Below are 21,815 nucleotides of genomic sequence, written 5' to 3'. Positions count from 1 at the left end.
CTCCACTCACTACCTAAAGCCTTAAAACAGATATAAAATCTATGGAAATAGCTCTTTCCATCAGGGTTTTTGATGACACCGGCCTTGCAAGTAGAATCAGGATTTGATCTTAATAGCTCATAGGAGTAGTCCCATATTCTTGCATAATGCTTAGTTAAGTTTCCTTTAATTAACTCTTTTGCCCATTTTTTCCCTCCTATATTGGCCAATAGACACATCACATCTGTTAAATATCACTTATCATCTCCCTAAGCTTAATCTTTGGCTTGTTTGCAATCTCAGTCATGTAATGTCTCCCAATCCATTCAAGAGACACAATTAAACCAAACATGAATGACCTAGAGAATTTATGGATCCAAGTCATAGTTTTGATTTGTAATGACCATTCCTTGTACATCCAAAAAGCATGCAATCTGAAAGGGCATTAATTGTCTTCATTTATTTTCCCACATTTTGCAACAATTCTAACACTATAATACTTAGCAAAATATATTTGATACCCATGGGAAAAAACATAGTTTGCGACACATAATTTAAGTTGCTTAGTGGATTCAAATATATTACTTAGTTTTGGTTCCATCCTGTCCCATCTGATGTTGGGATCATGAACCCTGTACTTAGGTTGTACTTCTTCCTTATCATCTTTATCACTTTCCCAGTCATTTTCATGGTATAATCATGCTCTCATTTCATCAGACATGCTTGCATTACATATATTAGATCATTAAGTAATACATTCAAGAAATTATCCTTACACTTATCTAGTGTGGTGACGAAATCATCCTTTGGTTCATGATCCATGTAAATACCATGTAGTTCAAAGTCCATCTCGTTTAACCCAACTAAAGGTTCGTTCAAAGCAACAAATGGGTCATTCATTCTTCATATGATGAAGCCATTCTTCTTCCCTGGATAAAGTCAAGGTTCCATAAAGTCATTTTAACTAAGAAATCAAAGGAAAAAAATCAAAATGAAGGTCAAAAGTGTAAATACCTTACCTGTGATGATTGTCTTCTTTACTTAACTTACGCTACCAACATTGGTTATCATCTTCTTCTTTACTCGAGCTTCTGATAATAATCAAACCCTAAAAATCTTTGAAAATGGAGAGAAATATGGGAGATGATAATGATCTTTCTGGAGTATGCGTCCATTTTGGTATAAAGGTGATGGGTATTTGTGTTCTCAATGTCTAACGACAATTAAGTGAAAAAAACGGAGAAGAGAGCAGGAATTAATGAGAGAGATGTCACCGGATGTTATCGGATGAGTTGTTAAATGGAATTTTTGACAAAAAGAGCCCAATTGTTGGGCATTCACGCACCAAATTCGTTGTCAGGACTAAAACAAACAAATTTTGTAAACTTAGGGACTTTCATGTCAAAATCCCTAATAAATAAAAACATATATTGGTGAAATAAAAGAGTAACATTACTTATTATTTTAACAATACGTCCTACAAAACTATATAGTTGGCTTGGGTAGACCTTTTCTTCATTCAACAGAACCACTTCGGTATTCCTCTATCCACAAATAGTCAACAATAAAGTTGGTTCCTCTTCATCAGCTGCCAAGTTTACTTCTTGGTCTTGCTGCTTCTTTACCTTACATTCTGATGCATAATGACCAAGCTCTTGACATTCATAGCATCTTATATTGCTCTTGTCTCATGGCTTTTTGTTGCTTGTTTCCTGTCGTGAGTCACCACCCCAGCACCCATGTCACACCCCGAAAACCGAAGGCGGAAACATTTCCGGGGCGGACTCCACGTTGAGTATCAAATCCAATGTACATAGTAAGCAAGTAAACAACCATTACATTACATATTAGAATTTACATCTGTTCAAAAGTAAAGTGTTACAAGTGATGATACATATGTATATATATATATAGACAAAAGTAGAGACGGTTCTTCTGTATGCTCTGTCTTCTCCAAAAAGGATCGCAGGGTACCTATCTAAAATGGACCTGAGAATACAAGCAGTTTGAAAATCAGCATAAAGCTGGTGAGTTCATAAGCGGTTTTGTTTTGAAAAGAATGAGTTTCCTTTGTTTTCTGAAAAAAAAAAAAGTTTTTATCCAAGAAAATCCTATATTTTCTTATGTAAAACAGTTTAGTTATCATTTGTTACCAATTTGATTACGTATTGTATGTTACCCCAAGAAAATCCCATATTTTCCTAATAGTTTAGTTATCCATTCGATTCTTAATTCGTATACGAGTTGTTATGTTAGCTAGATATTCTGATATCCTAATTGTGTCACTCTTGAATGTACCTAGATGCGTGCCTTCATATTCGTATTCTTATTCTTAATCATATTCATATTCGTATTTTATGTTTGTATTCGTATTTATATTTGTAGTCCTATTCGTATTCATATTCGTATTCGCATTCGTATTCATATTCCTACTCCTAATCCTAATCCTATTCGTATTCGTATTCGTATTCCTAGTCCTATTCCTAATCCTATTCGTATTCGTATTTGTATTCGTATTCGTATTCGCATTCGTATTCATATTCCTAGTCCTATTCCTAATCCTATTCGTATTCGTATTCGTATTCATATTCGCATTCGTATTCGTATTCCTAGTCCTATTCCTAATCCTATTCGTATTCGTATTTGTATTCGCATTCGTATTCGTATTCCTAGTCCTATTCTTAATCGTATTCGTATTCGTATTCGTATTCGTATTCCTATTATTACCTTCGCATTATTACTTTAGTATTCCTATTCGTTCTATTGCTAGTTATACTTTCGTATTCGTTCTGTTCCTAGTTGTACTTTCGTATTCGTTCTGTTCCTAGTTGTACTTTCGTATTCGTTCTGTTCCTAGTCGTACTTTCGTATTCGCTCTATTCCTAGTTGTACTTTAGTATTCGTATTTGTATTAGTTCTAATTTATGATTAGTATGAATTATTCGTAAATTATGAAATATAACATAGATAATAACACTTTATCGAGAAATTTATGACTAGTTTGAATGCTAACTCTGCAATTCGAATTATTGATTAACACAGCTTTCGATATTAAAAACATACAGAATATAAACATTTGAATTGAAATAATAAGTTTGAGTACAAGATTTCCTTGTACTTTTGCTTGTATTCCCCCCGGAAAACATTTGAAAAAGGGTAGGGGTATGAACTCACCAGTCGAGAAACGTGTCGGATTGGATGCTAAGTGTCGGTTCTGGGCTTGATAACGCGCGAGGTTCCTATGTAATATAAAATGATATACAAATGTATCTAATTAGACTTTAAATCACTAATTAGATACGATTATACACTCCAAGACACGAAAACACTTGAAATCAAGTGTTTGGAGTGACCCGGGTGGCATCTAAGGTCGTATATGGCTGGGATAATGTGTTTACTGTTTGAGAGTAAACTTCTTATGGAGTTTTTGGCCCTAAGACCAACTCCAAATGAGTTCACGGCCGTGAACTCATGGGTGAGGGTTTTATGGTGCTAAATGACCTTATATGACTTGGGAAAATTAGCTAGGATCAATTCTAGGGCATAGGAGTGGATTAGAATTACACATGGACCATTTAATGGAGTTTACATTCAAAAAACCTATAGATAAAAAAGGTGCATATTTTTTGATGATCCACTTTTTCCTCTCAAGAGTTATCTTTGTCCCTATCAACACTTACATTCGTTCCGGCCAATATTCCATACTTGTCCCTCCTAGTCAAACGAGTGCACTCAAACCTCAACGCCTCACCTATTTCCTTTTAAATATAATTTGCTACTTCTATTGTGGGCTTTCCACCACTACAAGTGAGCTCTAATGGTAGTTGGTCCAAGAAAGTTATCTCGTAAGTAGGCCTAGGATTCATGAACACAACATATGGGTCCAAAAACTTGTACCCACAAACCGTTGTCCCGTAAAATAAGCTTGGTTTTGTATTAACTGCAACAAGCTCTGCAAAGAGAGCACTAAATTGTAGTAAATAGGACTCCCTACATGTAGTTCCCTCAGGTCATATAACTAGGTCACCTTCTTTAAGCAATTGCTTAATGTAGGCAGCGTCTATCTCTCTATCCCTTGACAACCCTACTACTTTTACTAGATAAATTATTTTTTATAATATGTTGATACTATATGTGACACAACTTATATTTCTTCTTAAGGCGAGAGATACGATAACAGGGTCCAATACAGTTCGGTAGTTGCATACAAAAAGTATCCAACTTTCACCTTGTTTTGGAGCAGGTGGAGGGTTACCCTTTACGAGTATCTTGATTCCAAGAATCATGAAATAATAGAAAGAAATCTTTTTGGGTAAAAAGATACCCAAAAAGATGGTGGTGTAAATTCTAATTGTGGATAGCAAAATTCCAAGTGGTATCCACAAGAAGGTCAATAACACCACAATCGGTGTTGGCCTTTGAACTAGACGACCTTCGTGAAAAATGATAGGATGTAGAACCTTATTGTCTTGTAAAAATTGGTATTTTGTTCTTGGTACCAAGTATCCTACCTGCTCATAGAAGGCATGGAATTTGTTCGAGTTGAATTCGCCTCCACGATCAGTTCTCAACATCTTGACTTTATGGCTACTTTCCTTCTCAACTTGCAATTTAAACTTCTGAAACATGTCATGCACTTCATCTTTGTTCTTGATCAGGTACACCCACATGTACCGTGAGTAATTATCCATGATTAAGAGGATGTATTGATTCCCTCCCTTGGTTGCTGGTGAAATTGGACCGCACAAGTCCGCGTGCAGCAACTGAAGTGGGTCCTTAGCTCTCCATTGGGCCTCTTTTGGAAAGCTTTTTCTTGATTGCTTGGATATCATACATCCCTCACATACTTAGGATGGGTGAGCAACCCGAGGCATACCTGTCACCATTTCTTTACGTACCATTTCTGCAAGTGTTCTGAAGTTCGTGTGGCCTATACGTGCATGCCACCGCCATGACTCATCATCTATGCTCATGCTCAAGCATGTGGGTCTTCCAGGTGTGAGTTTTATCTTATAAAGCCTGTTTTTCGACCTCTGTACTTTCATAATCGGGCTTCCTTCTTCATCATACATACATAAGAATTCTCTCTTCATACTTATGTCATAACCTTCCTCTGTCATCTGACCTAGGCTTATTATGTTGTTGTGAAGCGTCGGAATGTAGTAGACATCTGGAATGATGAACTGGTCACCATTTTTGCAGTCAAACAATATTGTGCCCTTTCCTTTGATTGGGACCTTAGGCCCACCTCTAAATCGTACCTGTCCCATTACATTTTCATTGAGTTCTGCAAACAAGGCCTTACATCCAGTCATATGGTTACTGGCTCCATTGTCCAGATACCATATGTTTTCTTCAACACTCTCCTTGAGTTGGCTTGGGTATACCTTTTCTTCATTCAACAGAACCACTTCGGTATTCCTCTATCCACAAATAGTCAACAATAAAGTTGGTTCCTCTTCATCAGCTGCAAAGTTTACTTCTTGGTCTTGCTACTTCTTTACCTTACATTCTGATGCATAATGACCAAACTCTTGACATTCATAGCATCTTATATTGCTCTTGTCTCATGGCTTTTTGTTGCTTGTTTCCTGTCGTGAGTCACCACCCCAGCGCCCATGTCACACCCCGAAAACCGAAGGCGGAAACATTTCCGGGGCGGACTCCACGTTGAGTATCAAATCCAATGTACATAGTAAGCAAGTAAACAACCATTACATTACATATTAGAATTTACATCTGTTCAAAAGTAAAGTGTTACAAGTGATGATACATATGTATATATATATATATATATATATATATATATATATATATATATATATATATATATAGACAAAAGTAGAGACGGTTCTTCTGTACGCTCTGTCTTCTCCAAAAAGGATCGCTGGGTACCTATCTAAAATGGACCTGAGAATACAAGCAGTTTGAAAATCAGCATAAAGCTGGTGAGTTCATAACCGGTTTTGTTTTGAAAAGAACGAGTTTCCTTTGTTTTCTGAAAAAAAAAGTTGTTATCCAAGAAAATCCTATATTTTCTTATGTAAAACAGTTTAGTTATCATTTGTTACCAATTTGATTACGTATTGTATGTTACCCCAAGAAAATCCCATATTTTCCTAATAGTTTAGTTATCCATTCGATTCTTAATTCGTATACGAGTTGTTATGTTAGCTAGATATTCTGATATCCTAATTGTGTCACTCTTGAATGTACCTAGATGCGTGCCTTCATATTCGTATTCTTATTCTTAATCATATTCATATTCGTATTTTATGTTTGTATTCGTATTTATATTTGTAGTCCTATTCGTATTCGTATTCGTATTCGCATTCGTATTCGTATTCGTACTCCTAATCCTAATCCTATTCGTATTCGCATCCGTATTCGCATTCGTATTCGTATTCCTAGTCCTATTCCTAATCCTATTCGTATTCGTATTTGTATTCGTATTCGTATTCGCATTCGTATTCATATTCCTAGTCCTATTCCTAATCCTATTCGTATTCGTATTCGTATTCATATTCGCATTCGTATTCGTATTCCTAGTCCTATTCCTAATCCTATTCGTATTTGTATTTGTATTCGTATTCGTATTCGTATTCCTAGTCCTATTCTTAATCGTATTCGTATTCGTATTCGTATTCGTATTCCTATTATTACCTTCGCATTATTACTTTAGTATTCCTATTCGTTCTATTGCTAGTTATACTTTCGTATTCGTTCTGTTCCTAGTTGTACTTTCGTATTCGTTCTGTTCCTAGTTGTACTTTCGTATTCGTTCTGTTCCTAGTCGTACTTTCGTATTCGCTCTATTCCTAGTTGTACTTTAGTATTCGTATTCGTATTAGTTCTAATTTATGATTAGTATGAATTATTCGTAAATTATGAAATATAACATAGATTATAACACTTTATCGAGAAATTTATGACTAGTTTGAAAGCTAACTCTGCAATTCGAATTATTGGGTAACACAGCTTTCGATATTAAAAACATACAGAATATAAACATTTGAATTGAAATAATAAGTTTGAGTACAAGATTTCCTTGTACTTTTGCTTGTATTCCCCCCGGAAAACATTTGAAAAAGGGTAGGGGTATGAACTCACCGGTCGAGAAACGTGTCGGATTGGATGCTAAGTGTCGGTTCTGGGCTTGATAACGCGCGAGGTTCCTATGTAATATAAAATGATATACAAATGTATCTAATTAGACTTTAAATCACTAATTAGATACGATTATACACTCCAAGACACGAGAACACTTGAAATCAAGTGTTTGGAGTGACCCGGGTGGCATCTAAGGTCGTATATGGCTGGGATAATGTGTTTACTCTTTGAGAGTAAACTTCTTATGGAGTTTTTGGCCCTAAGACCAACTCCACATGAGTTCACGGCCGTGAACTCATGGGTGAGGGTTTTATGGTGCTAAATGGCCTTATATGACTTGGGAAAATTAGCTAGGATCAATTCTAGGGCATAGGAGTGGATTAGAATTACACATGGACCATTTAATGAAGTTTATGGCAGTAAACTAGGAGTTTACGGTCGTAAACTCCCCCATACCCATTCCTTATGTGTTTTGGTGGTGCTAGGACAATCATATGTGATTTAAACTCATTTTACAAGCCTTGGATGGAATTTTGGGCATCATTTGCTTATGTTATAGGAGTTTACGGCCCAGGAACCCATCCTTGGGGGGGGTTTACGACCGTGAACTCCTAAGGGAGGGGTTTTCATTGAGTTTAAGGCTTCTAATTCGTTTGTGGTTGATTCTAGAATTTATTTCAAGGCTATTGGTGTGTTTAAATGGCATTTTAACACTTCAAAATGAGTTTACTCTCCATGATATGGAGTTTACGGCCCAAGCATGTTCTTGGGCAGTAAACTCATGTTTACTCTCCAAAAATTAAGTTCAAGGTGTTCCAAGTCCATTTTGGTAAGCCTCTAAGTCATATCTAAGCTCCAAAGGTCGATTGGAAGGGTTTTGGGGCTCCAAAACCCAATTTATATGAGTTCACGGCCTAGGACTGTTCTAGGGCCGTAAACTCATGAATATGGTCCTATTCCATGATTTGAACTCGAATTTGAAGGTCTAAGATGCTATACTAGGAGTTAGGGTAGTTACCTTGGTGATTTGGAGCTTAAATTTGATGTTTTTGGACCTTAATCTTGAGTTTGAGGAGAGAGGTTAGAGAGAGCGTAGTGAGAGAGAGAGGAAAGGCTTCAAATGAAGTCTTTTGAGTTTTAAATAGTTCCTAAGTTCGGGACACGGTGGAATTCTACCCGATACCGACGTTAAACGGGGCTTTTGGTCGCACCCGATTAAGTCATTTTTTATAACTTGACGGAATAAAACAATTATTTTTCAAATTAATAAATTGAAGCGTTTCCATGGACTTTCAACGTATTTGGACAATTATTAAGTCATAATAACAAACTTAAAATAAATGACTTAATTTAGAAACGAACGGAAACAATTTAAGACGACGAATTTTTTTATGACGTATCGGGTCACGACGACGGAACGAACTTCGGGTTGTCACAGCCCACCTCTGCCACGAGAAGATCCTCGCCCTCGTAAGTTGCCTCTTCCTCCCCGGTTGTTACTTCCGCCCCTACCTCGACCACCACTTGAACTTGGCTTGCCTGGGCTTCGGTGGGTTGATGAGCCTTCTGCCTTGGCAAGTAACAAGGCATTATCAACCTGTGTGCTTGCCTTCCGGAGCCGGAGCCTGTCCTCATAAGCCTTCAAGTGCCCAATTGCTTCTTCAAACGACATTGATTCCATGTCACAACTTTGTTCAATCGATGCCACTAGGTTTACAAAACTTTCTGGGACTGTATCGAACAGCTTTCTCACCAATTCTTCATCTTCCAATATTACCCTTGCACTCCGAAACTTTGAAATCATGGCTGCTATCTTTCCGGGATAATCATCTATGGTTTTTGTCTCCTTCATCTGAAATGCTTCAAACTCACTCTTCAGTACCCGCAGCCTTGCCTTTTGGACCCTCTCTGCACCCACATATCGTAACTTTAGAGAGTCCTAAACCTTGGCAGCTTGTACAAGTATCTCCTCTGGTATAGATTGGAAGATGAAAGCTCGAGCCTGCTTGCTCTTCTTCTCATCCACAACCACTCCGGTTGGTGGCTCAATGGCATCCCATAACCCATGGGCATCCATGATGGCTTCCATCTTAATTGACCAGGTATTGTAGTTTAATGATGTCAACATTGTGCACTGTAAAGTGAATGGGCTGTCCTTGGACTGATTAGATGATGATGGGGTTGTCGTATTGTTGAATCGAGGATACTTGGGCATACAGACGATCAGGATCTGCTAAAGCTCTGATACCAAATGTTGGTGATCAAGCCAAAGGAACAGTAAACAGGCAAAATTGGAATTAAGGCAGCCGAATGGTTCACTTTTATTGAATGAAGATTAGCAACCTCATGATTGAGTTGTTGTACAAGGAATTTCGACTGATGATGACTTGCTGAATTAAAACTAATAAATAAAGCTACTTAACAAAAAAAGAGAAAAAAATAGCAACATCCCTATTCCAACATTCCAGTCACCCACGTGCTCTTACCCTCCTGAAAACTTGGTCAACCATTGACTAACATTTTCACGACAAACTTAACATTTTTGCTCCATATGGATTCAAGCCAATGCAATGATAAAAATATATGTTCAAACGGAAGGAAAGTGACGCTAGGAGTTCACAAAACCCATCAAAGACCTTTGGTTTCTCACACTTAATTCACAAAACTCAGTTCCTTCAAAAAAATTCTATAAATATATGCAGTTACATCTATGTAACACCACATGATTATTTGATCGGACCGACATTACATGCGTGCAAGTTCACAAGCATGAAATAGTAGAACATTAGGGTTGAGAATTGAGAATGAAATATTTTATTTAATTTTAACTGGGGAAGGAACCATGCTTTGCATGGGTTGGGAAGGGTTTTTTTTTTTCCAAAATATTTGATCAGGAAGCATAACACATAAAATATAGAAGGGAACCATGGAAAGTATCGATGATCTTTTACATTTTTACAATCCTTTTGCCATAGTCAAAGTCAATTGCTGTAACATTAACACCTTATCTTTATCCATATCAAAAACAACAACATTGACCTTAAACCACTCTGATTCTAAAACATGAAGCTCCTCAAGAGAAGGGATCATGTCATATTTCTCTTCAAGTCTTTTTTGGTACCAGAAAAGGGAAGTTTAAACAGAGCTCAGAATATCCTGTCAAAAAAGAGGACCTCATCCCCACAGACAAAAAAATTCAATATGCAAATATGAGAATTAGTATAAAAAACCTTAAGGAAAAACTGTCTCTAAGGATATGCTGTATCTTTAATACATGGTATCAACTATTTTAAGAAAATCAAAAATAACTATGATGTGATAGAATGACTAAAATATTGTTTGAGGCAGATTTACTTGGAAAACGATCACACCTAGTTGATATGGTTCAACTATTAAAAGAACATACATTATCACTTTTACCAGCTTTCTCTTCATTTTCTTAATGAAGCTCGATGCAGTTACTCATCAGATACATGAGGTCCAGATCCTAGATCCTGGTGTAATAAAATCATATTCATTAAAAAAAACACATCAAAAACTTATAAAAAAACATAAAAAGGTTTACATGACACACAATCTAAATGTGCCTAACAGGAAAAGAAAATATGCATATATTATTCATTCCAAAGTTACCAACATCAAAATGAATAAGTTAAAAGTTAAAACACGTAATAGATAAGTGAAAACATGGATATTCAAAAAGTAATCCCTCTTAGGCATTTCAGCAAATAGCTTGCGTGCAATTTGATTTCTAATATTTTGGTCATTCTAAGCAACCTGATTTTAAACCTTTATTTGTCACCCATATCCATGTTCATATTCAAGAAAATAAAAACCATAAGTTTTCTGGGTAAATAGACCAACACCCATCCCAGATAAACAAAAAAAAACATCGACCCACCATTAATGATGAGAACTCTGAAGAGTGTGAAATAGCACTATTGGACTTATATGCTAGCTATAGTGGTATGTCAACTGGATTTTGTTGTGGTATTTGCAGGTTCATTTTATTTTAGCATGTATTGATTTCATTTTCTTTTGATAATCATTTTTTTAACATATGGTCATAATCACTATTTTTATAACCATTTTTTCTCTATTTTTTGGTATTTCTTATCGAGAGCAGTGATCAAGAAAAATTGATGAAACTTGTGACAGAAAGGGATCGACAACATTATAAGAAAGTACTATTTCTCATGTTCATCATTTTTTATGAGTTGGAAAAAATATATATATTTTTTTTATATTATTTTCTGTGTATATGCAGTTTCAGAGTAAATGGAATTGCTCCTTCCATTGGCTGTTGAGAGAGGTGCATGTATGCATTATTACCAAAATGGGTGCAAGTAAGCAACGTATTCCATATTCATGTCAGAGACTCCTAAATACTCCCAAATAAACCCTCAACTTTTTTTGTTTTCCTCAAAAAAATCCATCACATTTTACAATATTTTTTTTGGCTAAAAATGACTAAAAGGGATAGATTCGAAAAAAATACAATGTCTTTTTCAGACAAAAATTAAATTTGGGGTTCAATCCAAAAAACACAAAATATAAGGTCTCTTCCGAAATTAACCCTTGAAAATTGTTCCAAATTATAGTAATTTCCAATGCCATAATTGTAGAGTTTTCAAAGTATGTTCGGATAAAGAAAATTGGAAAGGAAAAAATCAATTTCAGTCAATCCATAACGATAAAATTTTAAAAATAAATAAATAAATAGAGTGAAACTATTAAGTTTTATATTTAATGGATATGATCATGAGTAAACTGAATTATCATTTACCAACTCACCTACTCCTCCATAGGACTGATGAATAATGAAATATTGAAAAGTTTTCCAAAAATTGTCAATATACCTAAGTTGTGTGTTCCATTTCTCCACAGCAGTGTATGTGTTTATTCCCTTTGACTTGCCATCATTCCAATTCCAGAGTCAAACACAAGATTGGAATGGAATCAGGAATAGTAACTATTGCTATAGATATAAAATTTAACCTGTCAGCCTGAGTATGTCATAGCCAAGATTTTTGGATCGTTTTTGTATCTGCGGTTTTATTAAGCTAGCAATCAGAAAGGGTAAAACAGTAATCTAAAAAATTTACATACATGTGCACTTAGCCCTTTGGCATTCTACAGTATAATCATGTAGTCAAAAAAGTTTAGACTTTAGAAGCAGAATGCGTATTTACCTTTTTCAACGTTAGCTTGTAAAGAATTTAGAGTAATAATGCCATCAGTCAATGGAAGTAGGTCTAGCTTCACACTCATTGTGGATCGACCAGCAACACACCTACTTCCAAATACAAAATCCCAAATCCATTAATAGAAAACTATCAGAAGTATCTAATACAGAGCGTATAACTACACAAATTCCTTGTAGGCAATTCCATCAGAAAGATCGGAATTGCACTGAATATATTTGAAAGCCGATAACTATATTACTCTTGAAAAAGAACATTTTTTCACATATTTGAATTAAAAGCTTACCTGCTTCGTCCCCTCACCACCACCTTGATCTAATGGAAGCTAAAAGTTCAAAAGTAAAAGTTAGAATGTTCACTGAAAAAGAAACAAAAAAAAAGTTTGAAATCAACGTCAGTTGTTAGCCAAAATTAGTGTTTTTGCACTAAGAAATAAGAACAACAAAATCGGTGTTTGAAATCAATCTGCAAGTAAAGTAATCGAAAATTTGAAGGTAATCAGCTAGGGTTCGAATTTCATTGAAAGCATTGAATAGACAATTTTGCCATCGACTTCAACCCCAACTTTGGAGAAATTGAGGAAAGCAAGAACGGATACAGCGACGATCAAAGGGGTTGGAGGCGGTGGGAAGAGTAACAGTGGGAGACAAAGAGGGTTTTGGAAAGAACGTATCACCTGATCAGAGGGATTAACTAACCCCGGTGGAGGTGGATGGTAATCTGAGAGAGAACGGTGAAGCGGCGGAATGGGTATCAGTCGAATAGAAGCGTATAATATCGGTGGGTATGGAAGAAAGACCCTCTATGGAGGAGGTTATTTGGCGGTGGGTGGAAGAATCGAGAAGTCCGACGAACACACACATACCACCGATCGAACGAAAAAAAAAAAAACATTGATGGTGGTCCAATAGGAGCAAGTCACTGTGCCTAAGGAAACTTGAAATTAATGTAATATATAATGTAGTATTTTAGTTATCATTTATGCTTGTAATTTTTTATTAATAAAATGATATTTAAATTACTAGTTTTATATGTTTTTAATTGTTTTTTATTTTTTATTAGTTTTCGTTTTTATTAATATTTTAATAAAAGAAGCATGGGATGTGAGAGACAAAAAAAATATAAGGAAATTTAGGAATCTTATCCTTATAAACACTTATTTTAATAAAAATACCAACAATCTTTTTTTTTTTTGAAAAATGATCGCTTGATTCGGAATATCATATTCCGAAGCACGATGTTTTATACCATAGGTTTGCTCCGGAATACGATATTCCGGAGTATTTATGATATTATTCCGGAGTGGTTGCCGACAATGGGGATGAGGTCCGGAACCTGAGACTCCATACCTTTCGGACTAGAAAGTGTATTCCGGACTGACGTCCGAAACGACCGTACATTCCGGAGTAGCATTCCGAAGTGATAGAATTAGGGTATTTCTATTTTTTCCTTCCAAATATGTAATACATTTATGTTTTTAATATATTTGTGTGTTTGATGCATTCCAAAAACTTTCAGAAAATTAGTATGTATATGGGTATTTTCCGAGTTCTAGGTTCTAGTCTCCGGATTGCACATGCTTTTGTGTAGATATAACCAGTGATATCAATTGTGTTGGGTTAATTATGTTGGTTGTTTCCAAGTCCAAGTTACATACAAATCAAATTCATCTATCTTTTCAATATCCTGGATCAAATATAGTTATGCAGATTCTTAACAATAGTGATGTTAGATATTTTCATAGTTTTGTTATTACCATGCCTCCCAACACAGTATAATTGTTTGTTGTTAATAATGTTATGGATAGTGGTACTAATCGATTTCATAGGGAAAATTATTATGGAAATGGTTCTTCCGATGTTGGATGTAACCAAATTTGTAATTTATTACCTATGACAACCAACCATGTTCCTTCTTAGAATGATTTTATATATGGGGGTCATTATAGGTCTAAAGGTAATTGTAACCTCCATAAATTTTACGCCAAATATAAACTTTTCAATCATAAATAAAAAGTCAAATAGCATTGCTTACAAAAATGTTTTCAAATCAATATCCATCAGAGTGTCCCAAAATCATAACATAAGGATGAGGAGTGGTACAGTCACACCTTCGTCTTGCCATGATCTCCTGAAGTACCTGAAACAATAAACTGAAAACTGTAAGCCCGAGGGCTTAGTGAGCTACCCCCAAAATACCAATACCACACTGATAATACCATATCAATAACAATCAATCAATCAACATGCATGCTGGGCCATCGGCCTGACTGGACCGTCTTACTGGGCCTACAGTCTGTCTGGATCTATCCCAAGCCTTCGGCATGACTAGTCCGCCACGTGGGCCTATAGTCTCCCCGGACCGCTCATAGGGTATGTTGGCCTTCAGCACAAAGCAGGACCGCCTCAACCCAACCAATAAGCAAATAACCATGTGCGCATAACTATCATATACTGGCATATACAAACATCAAGCATATATATCTCACTGATCATCAATTATAGAATCCTCTCGTAACTAGAGCACCGACCTAGCAGGTCACTAACATACCAATCCCTACGGATCATAAAAGCATAACATACTGTCTACCCTGATTCCGGTCAAACAGATCATAATCACAGGTAGCATACCATAACAATAACAACTAAAGGGTCGACCTTGGCGCCATAGACCCTATCGATATAGTGAGGATAACTCACCTCGTAGATGTCGACTCGGAAGGTAAACTCCAACTCTCGGATCACTTGACCTAGGCTCCACCACCTATGAGCATAGTACAATATACTCATAAGTCCTTAACCTTATAAGGTACCCCATAACCCACTAGTCAACCCTTGGTCAAAGTCAAAGTCCTCAGTCAAGGTCAATAGTCCATGTTGACCTCAACTCGCCGACTACCCTCGGCTACTCGTCGAGTCCCTTGAAGCGCATTCCAACTCGCCGAGTCATCGGGGTGACTCGTTGAGTTCTTTCGATTCTTGATCAATCTTTAAGGCCACCCGTCGAGTTTCCTCCTTGCAACTCAACGAATACACACGCATACATATCCCGGAAAAAACTCATATGACTCGCCGAGTTGTTCTTCAACTCGTCGAGTCTATGGCAATCTTCATCGGACTCGCCGAGTTGTTCTTCCAACTCGTCGAGTTCACGGCCATCTTCATGTGACTCGCCGAGTCAATCCTTGCGACTCGCCGAGTCCATTCAATCCTTTTTCCATACATACTTGTTTTGAGCCATGCAGCGGCTCCAAATCACAGATCCAAGCTTCTAAGGCATGCTTATCACGTAAAGTTGCAAACTTTACGTGCATGCATGGCTTTAAAGGCTCCAAATGCGTATTTTAAGTTTTTAATGGAGCTTCATGCTCAAGAGGGACTTCAATCATGACCAAAACTATAACTTTATGCTTCTAGAATCCAAGGAGGGTCCAGATCTGAAGCTACAACTTCAGATGTAGCCCGTAGCTCATCTTATCAGCTTAATGTTCCACAAGAAACCCTAAAACTTAACCAATAGAAGAGGTTTACAAGGAGAATGATGATTTGAGTACCTCTGGAAGATGATAAATGAGATAGTGTTTGATTCCCACACTCTACTTGCTCCAAACTCCTTCTTCTCCAAGCCTTCTCCTTCCAAAGATCCTCTTTTCAAGCTTTAAACACACAATGGCACACACACGCGTATAAGGGTTCTCAGGGACTCTCTAGGACTGTAAAGAGGCCCAAGGGAGGCTAAGGCTCTTTTAAATATGGGTGCAAACCCCAGGATTTAGGGTTTCATCTGCCAGCTCCTACTCACTGAGTCCCAATATGGACTCGTCGAGTAGGTCACTTAACACGCGATCCCATCCCGCTGCTACTCATCGAGTAGGGCTTAACCCAAAAATCTTACTTGAACAATACCTGAGAATCGGCGCGTTACAGTAATGTTGTTGTTCAGGATGCCCTTACTGTTGATGTTGATGAATCAATTAATGATGAGGCAAAACTAATGACATTTGTTGATGATGATAATATGTTAGAACATTTTCAAAGTTACACTGAATTTGATGGGGATGATCATAGAGATGGAGAAGAGGAAACTGACCCCTTACCACAACCCCTAAAAGCACAACCGGAAAGTTTCCTTATTATTTTTCCGATTATGAAGAAGTGCAACCCACCCATTAGGGTATGTCTGATCCTTTACCAATGCCCGAATTAGCTCAAAAAAATCGTAAAAGGGCAACAACACACAACTATAATTCCCATCTTAAGTTATTCTAACTCTTCAAAAACAAATAAGAACTTAAGCTTAATTTAGGAATGAAAGGTGTTAGTGAAGGTTTCCATCATAAAGTGAAAAATTCTACAAAAGACAGGTTTAAAGTTGTTTGCTATATAGATAATTGTGACTGACGGATTAGTGCAAAAAAACATATTATTATTGATTCATTTCAAGTGGTTAAACTATCGAAGAAACACACTTTATCAAACACACATCTAATCACCGACAAGCCAACAAAAAGGTATTAGGTCACTTCTTGAAAGACATATTACCTGATAGTACCAGCAATAGCAGGGGAAAACAGATACATCGAACATTAAATGACCGTCTTTATGTAAATATTTCATACTGGCAAGCATGGAATGCTAAAATGTATGCTCTAAATCTATTGAGAAGGACTCGTGAAGAAAGTTTTCTTAGACTACGTATATACTGTTACAACGTGGAGAAGAAGAATCAATGGACGGTTACACATATAAAGACGAGTGATGACAATAATTTTGAATACTTTTTCATGGCTATATGTTCGGCGGTAATATATTTTATATACCTACTTCTTTATATTTTGTTGGGTTGCAGATTCGTTTAAGGATTCCGTCATTGGGCTCGGTTAATAGTCCAATAATTTTGTACTCCGGTTTGGGCCTGTCCAACCGTGAGCTGTTACGTTTACTATATAAGGATATGCTTGCATGCATATTAGGTTAACAATCAAGAATACAATAGAGAGAATTACGATAGCTTTGATTTTCTTTATCGTTCCTGTAAACCTTCTAACCCTCTACAGTTGATGTTCTTTATCGAGCTCTTCTGAGGGTTGTTTTATAATCATTCGACACGTTTGATTCATTCTTGAGTTGTTTATTGTTTTCGTGTTCTTGCTGTTTACTGTTTATTTAACCTGTTTGAGATCTAATCGATCTTCAAGATTAAGTTTTAATCTTGTCAATTGGTATCAGAGCAGGAGGCTGTGTAATCGATACACTTCTTTTCTGTGAAAAAGGTTTCAATTAGGGTTTTTCGCATTTACTGATATTTATTGAGCCGTCATCTCATTATTGACGTATCTTGATATTTATTGATTTGCCCTAATTTGATTTATTACAAGTCTGATCTTTGAACAGGTTATTCGATCATAATGGACGAGTCGCAATCGAATCCCATCAATATTTCCAACAACATTGGATCAACCACGAAGATTCCCATCCTATACACCCATGATTATGAAGTCTGGGCGCATCACTTTGAAGACTATGTTATAGGATCTGAGGATAATGGATACCTCATCTGGGAAGCAATTATTAATGGACCGTTTTCTCACTCTGCAACTTCAAGGATTATTAAAACTCAAAAGGAGTATAATGATCTATTGAAGGATGTTAAAGATATTGCGCAAGATGAAAAAGATAAATTCCAGTGCAATATTAAGGCGTTAAGATTGATCAGATTCGCCCTTCAGTCCGACACTTTTAGGCTGGTGAGTTCATGCACGACGGCAAAGGAGATTTGGGACAGGCTACGTGAATTGTACTCTACATATGAAGACCTTGAACACTCTATCCAAACCTTACTCTTGTCTGAGTTTGGAGAATTCAGGCAAGGAGTCGAAGAAACTGTGACCCAAACGTTCGATCGCTTCAATCTTCTTCTCAGCAAGATAATCAAACATGACATCGAAAGGAAGCTTATTGAGCAGAAGGTTACGTTTTTAAATGGTCTAAGATCATAGTGGAGAGCAGTGGTGTCCACAGTGAAAGCCTATGAGAAGTTTAAATCATATTCTTTGGCGAAACTGGTGGGCATTCTCAAATCTTATGAGAAGATTGTGTTGCAGGAGAAGAATGTTGTCTCAAGCCTAGGTTCGCTGGCCCTCCTATCAAAAAGTAAAGTTGTGATGGAGGACGAAGACCTCAACTTGGAAGAGTATGACCTCACGTCTGAGGATTATGCTATGATGGTGTCTAACCCTAAGAGGTTCATTAAGAAGAGATTCCCCAGCAACAAAAACCGAAACTGGCAGGGGAGTTATAGTTCAGAAAGGGTTAAAGATGAACCGAAGGTTGAAGAGTCGAAGAAGGAACCGAAGGCAGAAGGTGATTCTGGGGTAAACTGTTACTACTATGGAGGGAAAAACCACTATGCAAAGGATTGTGTCCTCAAAAAGATGGCTGAAAAGGATGAGGATAAGGATGAAGAAGCTTTACTGCAGAAAAAGCTTGATGAGATCAGGAAGAAGAAATCTACCGCTAACCCTTCCATGAATGCTCTAATTGTGCAGGGTTCGGTTGCTGATGACGAGTTCGGTGGCGTGGAAGTTTGGTCAACCGACTCTGAAGACGATGAAGTGAGGAAGCCTTCTCATGGAAAGGCTTGTGTGGCAAAAGAGGAGAGCAGTGGAGGAAGGTGCTTGATGGTGTCTGAAGTATCTCAGATGAGGGGATACAACACTGATGGTGGAAGCAATGAACCGAAGGAGCAGCAGGATATGTGCTTTACAGCCAAACCGCTCAGCGTTCAGTTCAACGAGCTCAATGAACTAATCAAAAAGGTACAATCGGTTTTTGTCTCGTTTAAAGTTCCACTATGCTCATATGAAAAAGCACTAAAAAGTGTTAATTCACGAATCTCTCATCTAGATAGTAGTTTAACTCAAACTCGAGTCACCAATTCTAACCTAACTGATCAATTAAGCAGGGTGTCTTCGAAGAGTGAGGAACGGCGCATGTGGATCGAATTGAAGGAGTCGGAATTAGTCAAAATAAAAGACGAAAACATTTATTTACAAAGAGACAATTTAAAGCTTTTAAAACAGCGAAATGTTTTTTGTTTGATTGCAAAACGTCTTTACACTAATATTACTCAGCTTCATTTGGATTGTGAAATAGGACAAAAGATTCATCGCATGATTTTGCCCTTCCTTGAGTTTAAGGAGGATGAAATTGATGCTGAAGCTTATAATTGTGAGAGTGTGATATCATCTGATGACGTCAATCCGACCTATATGTATAGACTGGACAAAATTGAATCTTTCATTAAATCCAAGGACCATAAGGACATGCTCAAAAACCTTTTGGATGAAAATGATAGACTGAAACTGAGAACCGAAACCATACAAAAATTTGACTCTTTAAACGCCAACTTAAGCTCAGAAAACAAAATTGATGTTGAAAATGCATCTGAGCTTAATGAGGATGACAATATGAGTGAAATTTCTGTAGAGGACACGGTTGACTGCTCAGAATTTGTGAAAAGCGAACCTGAAAACCACAAGAATCTAATTTCAGAAAATTCAGTGGAGTTCACTCGATTGTCCCAACAAAAGTCCCCGATCTTAGCAGTGAAAGCCGTTGTATATCAAAAGGTTAGGACCACTCCAAATCAAGTGTACAAAGTCACAGGAGTAACCGAACATCAGACTGCTGAACTCACAGCAATTGTAAACGAAGACAATGCTGATGGCTATGATGAGTTCTTCTGGTCAGCTCCAATCGATAATGCTGATGAAACGGTAGGCTTATCTGAAAGGACCTCATGGAAAAGTAAAGGTAGATACGTGCCAGAACCCTTGAACAAGCCTGATAATTTTGATGTGCCAAGTACCAGTGGTACAAAAGACATTCCTCAAGAAAATGGATGTTCAGCAAAAGAAGACATTCCCTCTAGTTCCTCAGTTCAAAGTGAAACTTCCTCAGTTCAAAGTGAACCAGCCAAAGAGAAACCGAAAATGAAAGCCAACATCCATCATCAACCGAAGCAGATGAGGAATCAGAAACGTCAAAGGAACCAGAGATACAGGAAGAATCTCTCTGAAAGGAAACAATTCTAGCAATCCCAGAATGCATATTTCTCACATCAAGACAAGAACCTAAAGTTTGAGAATAATCCTGTTGAAAAACACGAGAGCCACAGCAACCGAAAGCAAAGGTTCGGTTCAGAAAAGAATTCCAACCGAAAGAAAAGGTTCGGTTCTGAGGATGACTCCAACCGAAAGCAAAGGTTCGGTTCTGAAATCAAAAGAGATCAAAACTCTAAGGTCAGTCTCACCAATGATCAAAAGCAAAAGGGTCACCTAGAGTCTCCAGCAAAGAAGTCATCTCAATCCAAGCCCTCTCATTCTCACTCATCTAATTCTTCTAATTCTTCCAATTCTTCTCCACCTCGCTCTAAATTCCATTTTGTTCCTTCTCGAAAATATCAATCTTCAGCTGAACAAAAAGGGAAACAGAAGGTTTCGATGTCTAAACCTGAATCTAAACCGAACGCATCTAATCCTAATAAAATTAAAGTTTTTACCATCAAAAAGAAAGATGAAACAACACTAATAAAACGAACATATCTTGTTGACATCTCTCTTACTATTTCTGTACCTGTGAAAGGCTCACGTGGACCCAAGAAACTTTGGGTTCCTAAATCTGCTTAATTTTTGTAGGTTATCAGTGACGAGCAGTTTGACGAAGAATGGTACATCGATAGTGGCTGCTCGCGTCACATGACAGGGAGGAAAGAAGAGCTCAGGGAATACAGGTCTCTTATAAATGGTGGAACCGTCAAGTTTGGAAACAACTCCTTCGGCACCATAAAGGGATACGGAATGATTACTAATGGTGATTTCACTATAAGGAAGGTGGCATACGTGGAAGGACTACAACACAACCTCATCAGTGTATCTCAGCTTGTTGGAGGTACCGGTCTCAAAGTCTCATTCGACGATGAGGGTTCTGAAATTATTGAGAAGAAGACAAAGAAAGTTATTCTCAAGTCGGAGCGTAAGGGTGAAATGTTTCCTCTAAACCTCAAACCCATCAAAGGAAACCCAGCTATATGCCTGTTATCAAAAGCACAATCTGACGAAAGCTGGTTGTGGCACCGAAGACTCTCTCATCTCAACTTTAAAGATATCAACAAACTTGTCACTGGAGGTCATGTTGGAGGTATTCCATTGCTCAAGTTCGATAGAGATCATTTGTGTGCTGCATGCGAAATGGGGAAGCAGAGTCGTCAAAGTCATCCATCTATAATTAACACTAAAGTTGTTGAACCACTCGAATTACTTCATATTGATTTGTGTGGTCCATCATCTATCGAAAGCATCGGTGGTAGCAAGTATATTCTTGTTATTGTTGATGATTTTTCGCGTTTTACATGGGTGTTCTTTCTAAAGCTTAAATATGAAGCGACTCATAAGCTGAAAGTGTTCATCAAGCAGATTGAAGTACAACTTAAGAAGGTCGTTCGCAACATAAGGAGCGACAA

The 21,815-nt window shown here is 37.2% G+C and overlaps 1 long non-coding RNA gene and 1 pseudogene across 3 annotated transcripts; both read right to left on the bottom strand.

The window, feature by feature from the left end:
• Window positions 1–875: 875 nt before the first annotated feature.
• On the bottom strand, window positions 876–4,670 carry LOC111881699 (glycerol-3-phosphate 2-O-acyltransferase 6-like; annotated as a pseudogene).
• Window positions 4,671–10,003: 5,333 nt separating this feature from the next.
• LOC111881696 (uncharacterized) lies at window positions 10,004–13,205 on the bottom strand. Of its 3 annotated transcripts, XR_006186448.2 has the most exons (6): window positions 12,970–13,205; window positions 12,580–12,651; window positions 12,282–12,382; window positions 12,088–12,136; window positions 11,949–12,001; window positions 10,004–10,583 (listed from the first exon to the last, which is right to left on the bottom strand). It is a non-coding gene; the product is annotated as an uncharacterized LOC111881696 (long non-coding RNA). The 3 variants fall into 3 exon arrangements; XR_006186446.2 differs by having other exon boundaries at window positions 11,949–12,136; XR_006186447.2 differs by having other exon boundaries at window positions 11,949–12,136; window positions 12,580–12,618.
• Between the last annotated feature and the right edge of the window lie 8,610 nt (window positions 13,206–21,815).

This window comes from Lactuca sativa, chromosome 8 (assembly GCF_002870075.4).
Source record: "Lactuca sativa cultivar Salinas chromosome 8, Lsat_Salinas_v11, whole genome shotgun sequence".
Lineage (NCBI taxonomy): Eukaryota > Viridiplantae > Streptophyta > Magnoliopsida > Asterales > Asteraceae > Lactuca > Lactuca sativa.
The sequence above is the reverse complement of the archived record's forward strand: the minus strand, read 5'-3'. Positions and strand labels throughout refer to the sequence as shown.